This window comes from Adiantum capillus-veneris, chromosome 16 (assembly GCF_014529385.1).
Source record: "Adiantum capillus-veneris isolate H3 chromosome 16, ASM1452938v2, whole genome shotgun sequence".
NCBI classification, from domain to species: domain Eukaryota; kingdom Viridiplantae; phylum Streptophyta; class Polypodiopsida; order Polypodiales; family Pteridaceae; genus Adiantum; species Adiantum capillus-veneris.
The window spans coordinates 18,107,818-18,113,722 of NC_140946.1; positions in this window are offsets into that span (position 1 = coordinate 18,107,818).

Here is a 5,905-nt window from a genome sequence, read left to right on the forward strand (position 1 = left end):
GCTACATGTTGAAAGATACAGAAAGATGGAGGCCTTTGATGCAAGGAGCCATATAATGATACTCTTGAAAATGGCTAGGTTTATTTGGGTTTGCATAGCACCAATTCTGATTAAGGGATGCTGGTTTTAACGTATTGACTCCACTTTTCTGCCTCAACAAGCAGAAGCCTCTCTCTCTCTCTCTCTCTCTCTCTCTCTCTCTCTCTCTCTCTCTCTCTCTCTCTCGCTCTCTCTCTCTCTCTCTCTCTCTCTCTCTCTCTCTCTCCCCCTCTTCGTCCATCGCTACTTCGTCCGTCTGCGCGCACGAGCTTTGTAGACGTTTGTCTGGATCTGCGCGTCTCCCCCCTCTGCTTGATACCTCGCAGGAGCAACATCAGCACAGATGATGGATCCCGAGATGATTAGACTCGCGCAGGAACAGATTAGCCGGATTCCTCCCGATCACTTCATGAAAATGCATCAACAAGTACAGCGAAATTGGCAGAATTTGCATAAAGCGGGCTTTTGGTGTAATTTGCTGAAATTGCAAGAAATATACGCCATGTATGCTTAATGTGGGAGAAAATGTGTGCATAATGCGGAAGCACTTGTGCGTTTAGGTCTCCTCCTGCCGTAAACTTTCCTCCCGTTTTTGGCAACGACCAAATGTGAGGAAGCAGAATGATAAGCCCGACTCCTTAGTAGATGCAGTTCAAAAGTGCAAAGAGGAAATGATCGAAACCATTAATAAAATCAGGGAGGAGCTGCAGCCATTGATACATATAGCCCGTAGGGATGAGCAAGCTAGGTACATGTGGGTGAGATTGAGAGTAGAGACTGGTAGATATCTTTACATTGCTATTTGCTACTTTCCCCCGAGTACGTCAGTATGTGCACTACCCAAAGCACAATCCCCCTTCTCTATTTTGGATGATGACATATGGGAATTCTCTAGAGATGGTGACATTATCATTCTAGGAGACTTCGATGCTAGGATTGCCCATCACTAGACAATATTTTATGATACTTCAGAGGAGATACCTGAGTGCTAGATGATGCAGAGACAGGCCTATCCAAACTATCACAGGATGGGGAGCATACTGAGTATGGACGGCACTTGATAGAAATGGGGATTGCACATGGGTTGGCCATCTCGAACGGCCTACATTTCACACAGACATGGAGCCACCACAGTGGAGTATGTCATGGCACATCCGAGCATTATCTCTAGTATCCAGGACCTCATAGTTGGACCCAGACCTGTTGGGGTGGCAGTGGATCATGGTCTCGTGTCGTTGACTATCTCTTTCCAGTTCAGTGTAGCACAATCCACGTGTAGCAGTGCCTACTCGCTACACCTTCACGCGGGAGAGGGATTCTGTATACGTAGACGGGATCTACAGATGCCTATGCACTGAGAAGCCAGGGCGACCTCTGGAGGAGCTTACTACTATACTGACAGAGACATTACAGGATGCAGCAGCGGAGGCATATCCACACACCTAGCTTGGGCAGAGGCGTCGTTTTGGGAGCATGCCTCAGACAACTGGTATGATGAGGAATGCCGCCAGACTAGAGCTAGACTTCAGAGGAAGGTGCTTTTGGGGGACATCTCTCAAAGACAGTCACAGATTGACTTCCGACGCCTAGTACGACGGTAGAAGAGGGCATTTTTGGCTCGACTAGAGCAGGATCTATACCAGCGTCATCACTCACGTGAGGCATGGCGGCTCTTTCCTGAGCAGCCCCCCCCCCCCCCCCCCCCCCCCGCCATTACCTCTAGAGAGACTTGGGGTCAATACGCATCATCTTTGTATACAGTTTCTGGACAGCCGCCCCTCCCCGACCCCCTGATCCATGCCCACACACATGTGCTTTTTTCACGGCTGAGATGGTGAAGAAGGCCATTGACAGGATGAGGACTGGGAGAGCATATGATCATGATGGCTTAGTGGCTGAGCATTTCATACATGCTAGAGATCTACTAGCAGAGCTTCTAGCAGTTATGTTTAATCGTGCCACGTGTGAGGGCTTGCCTGATACTTGGAACCTATCTATAATTGTACTTATCTTCAAGTCAGGAGACCCTATGGAGCTTGGGAATTATCGCACTATCATGATTGGACACACATTGGCACGAATGTACGCATCCTATCTTGAGCAGCAGCTGAGTAGATGGGCAAAGAGCGAGGGAATGCGTGCAGTTGGGCAGACAGGGTTCATGAGAGTTTTTTCTACTCTTGACCATATCTTGACACTCAGGACCATCATTGAGGAGGGCAAATCCCATGGGAGACGGATGTGTTGTAGCTTTGTAGACTTCCGCAAAGCGTTTGACACAGTACCCAGAGCTAGATTGATGTGCAGGTTACAGGAGATGGGAGTACCCACAGAGCTGATTTGGGGGATCATGGCATTGTACATGTCACGAGGACGTGGCAGTTATTAACCATGTCACAGAGATGTGGCAACTGCTAACCTTGGTTGTTGGTTTCTTTCCAATGGGGTTTATTTTATTTGTTTAAGACCCTCTTTTTGAAGTAGCAAACGGTCGGACATTGTATGGCCAATGTGAACGGTAGATTCACCCGCAGACGGGAAGTGGTCGGCACTGGAATTCGTATGGTAAGAGGATGTCTAGGCTCAGAGCAAGATCATATAGGTCCCCCCGTCGCACTTAGCAAGTTGGTGGATGCTAGGAAGTGAACTCAATTAAGGCGTAAAGTCAAGGTGGGACTTCCAACAAAAAGTATGCGACAGTTGGGCCACATTGCATTTTTGGATGCGGTCCCAATGAGGATAGATGGTCAGAAGACCAGTGGGAGCCCAACGGAAGCATCTCCTAAAATTTAGGGAACTGCTATTTTGGGCCGTGAAATGTGTTCGCGTCATTACCTTCGGTATGACTAGGGGAACACTTTATAACTCTGCCGCGAAGTCAACTAACGCGTCGGTTGGGATATTTTTAAGCGGCGAACCCGAAACGGGAAAATGCTTGTAAATGCGCCAAGTGTCACATTTTCAGGGACTTGCCTCTTCCAGAAAAATGGGCGCTGATTTTTAAGCTGGGAGAAGCCTCATTTGCAACCTGTCACAGGTTAAGAGCTATGGAGTGCTTTCTTTCCCTCTATGCACAGTATGGTGACGGGAGTGATGCCCCGCACGCTACATACTGCTCTCTCTCTCCCCTACGTGCAGTTATGTGATGCCCCACAAGAGGGCTACTCATTTGACTGATGTACAGTTGTGTGGGTTCATGCTTTTGTGCTGAGGCAAGAGCCTCCTTGAGCAGGAACAGGGGTAGCTAACTGCTGCTCCAAAGCAGGCATTGGTGAGGGTCATAACCTCACCGTACAGGTGCAAAATCAGCGCTGTGTATGCGCTGTAAATTCACTGTTTTTCAGCCGTACGGACGCCAGGATCATTGGGAATCGTGCCCCACTGGCAAAGGACAGTTAGGGGACTGTTTGGGGCTGAAAACAGGGCAAAAACCAGTAAATACAGCGTGCTGAATTTACTGTTTTTGGACAGGAATCAGAGGGTATACGACAGTGCAAGCGAGTTCCAGCAGGGGAATTGGTTTCGCGCAAGTTTTGGGGTTGTTATGTTGCCGAAATTTGGCCAAATCAAATGGTATCTAGGTGGATACATGTGAAGGATTCCCAGGACCTTACCTTGTAATTTACCCTCCTAAAGAATAAAGAAATACCGAAAGGGGCGCCAATTTTGGGGCCTACAAGTTGTCGGCGTCTGCTCGGAGCATTCTAGCTTCCGAGCCGTGTGTGAGTTGAAGTGTTAATTCCCATTACAGGTTCTCTTTGCAAAGTGCTCTGTGTGTGTGTATAAAGTAAAGAATTTCGGGTGAAAGCCAACGCCTACCGCCCTACTGGCCGGTTACATGGTTCCATTGCCGGGATTTGAACCCGGGTCGTCTGGGTGAAAGCCAGATATCCTCTTACTGTACGAATTCCAGTGCCGACCAACTTCCCGTCTGCGGGTGAAACTACCGTTCACATTGGCCATACAATGTCCGACCATTTGCAACTTCAAAAAGAGGGTCTCAAAAATAAAACAAAAATCATTGGAAAGAAACCAACAACTAAGGTTAGCAATTACCAGGAACTTGATGAGATCCTGGTACCTGAGCAAGTTTTGGCACATAAAGGACAGAAAAGTTAAAGGACAAGTTGCAAGACGCTATTTGGTGAAGTTCAAGAACTATCCGCCTATGGATGCAAAGTGGATGGAAGAGCATGAACTGTCAGAGTCACCAAATGTATTGCAGCTTTACCTTGAAGCCTTTGGGTTACAGCCTACTTATGCCCCAACCCAACGTGTGCAAAGGAGGGGTAATGATAGAGCTAGTACATCAAATGTACATATGAATTCAGTGCCATAGATGGAAATGGCAAAAGTATGAAGGCCTCATTAAGTCATTTGTATCTATGTATGTTACGACCTTTCTTGCGGATACATGCGATGATAAAAGAGTGTTAATAGCACAAGATCATCAGTGGCGTGTATTTATGGTATGCAATCGAGGACGTTTGCGATTTCAAGAGGGGGGTATGTCACGAGGACGTGGCAGTTATTAACCATGTCACAGAGATGTGGCAACTGCTAACCTTGGTTGTTGGTTTCTTTCCAATGGGGTTTATTTTATTTGTTTAAGACCCTCTTTTTGAAGTAGCAAACGGTCGGACATTGTATGGCCAATGTGAACGGTAGATTCACCCGCAGACGGGAAGTGGTCGGCACTGGAATTCGTATGGTAAGAGGATGTCTAGGCTCAGAGCAAGATCATATAGGTCCCCCCGTCGCACTTAGCAAGTTGGTGGATGCTAGGAAGTGAACTCAATTAAGGCGTAAAGTCAAGGTGGGACTTCCAACAAAAAGTATGCGACAGTTGGGCCACATTGCATTTTTGGATGCGGTCCCAATGAGGATAGATGGTCAGAAGACCAGTGGGAGCCCAACGGAAGCATCTCCTAAAATTTAGGGAACTGCTATTTTGGGCCGTGAAATGTGTTCGCGTCATTACCTTCGGTATGACTAGGGGAACACTTTATAACTCTGCCGCGAAGTCAACTGACGCGTCGGTTGGGATATTTTTAAGCGGCGAACCCGAAACGGGAAAATGCTTGTAAATGCGCCAAGTGTCACATTTTCAGGGACTTGCCTCTTCCAGAAAAATGGGCGCTGATTTTTAAGCTGGGAGAAGCCTCATTTGCAACCTGTCACAGGTTAAGAGCTATGGAGTGCTTTCTTTTCCTCTATGCACAGTATGGTGACGGGAGTGATGCCCCGCACGCTACATACTGCTCTCTCTCTCTCCCCTACGTGCAGTTATGTGATGCCCCACAAGAGGGCTACTCATTTGACTGATGTACAGTTGTGTGGGTTCATGCTTTTGTGCTGAGGCAAGAGCCTCCTTGAGCAGGAACAGGGGTAGCTAACTGCTGCTCCAAAGCAGGCACTGGTGAGGGTCATAACCTCACCGTACAGGTGCAAAATCAGCGCTGTGTATGCGCTGTAAATTCACTGTTTTTCAGCCGTACGGACGCCAGGATCATTGGGAATCGTGCCCCACTGGCAAAGGACAGTTAGGGGACTGTTTGGGGCTGAAAACAGGGCAAAAACCAGTAAATACAGCGTGCTGAATTTACTGTTTTTGGACAGGAATCAGAGGGTATACGACAGTGCAAGCGAGTTCCAGCAGGGGAATTGGTTTCGCGCAAGTTTTGGGGTTGTTATGTTGCCGAAATTTGGCCAAATCAAATGGTATCTAGGTGGATACACGTGAAGGATTCCCAGGACCTTACCTTGTAATTTACCCTCCTAAAGAATAAAGAAATACCGAAAGGGGCGCCAATTTTGGGGCCTACAAGTTGTCGGCGTCTGCTCGGAGCATTCTAGCTTCCGAGCC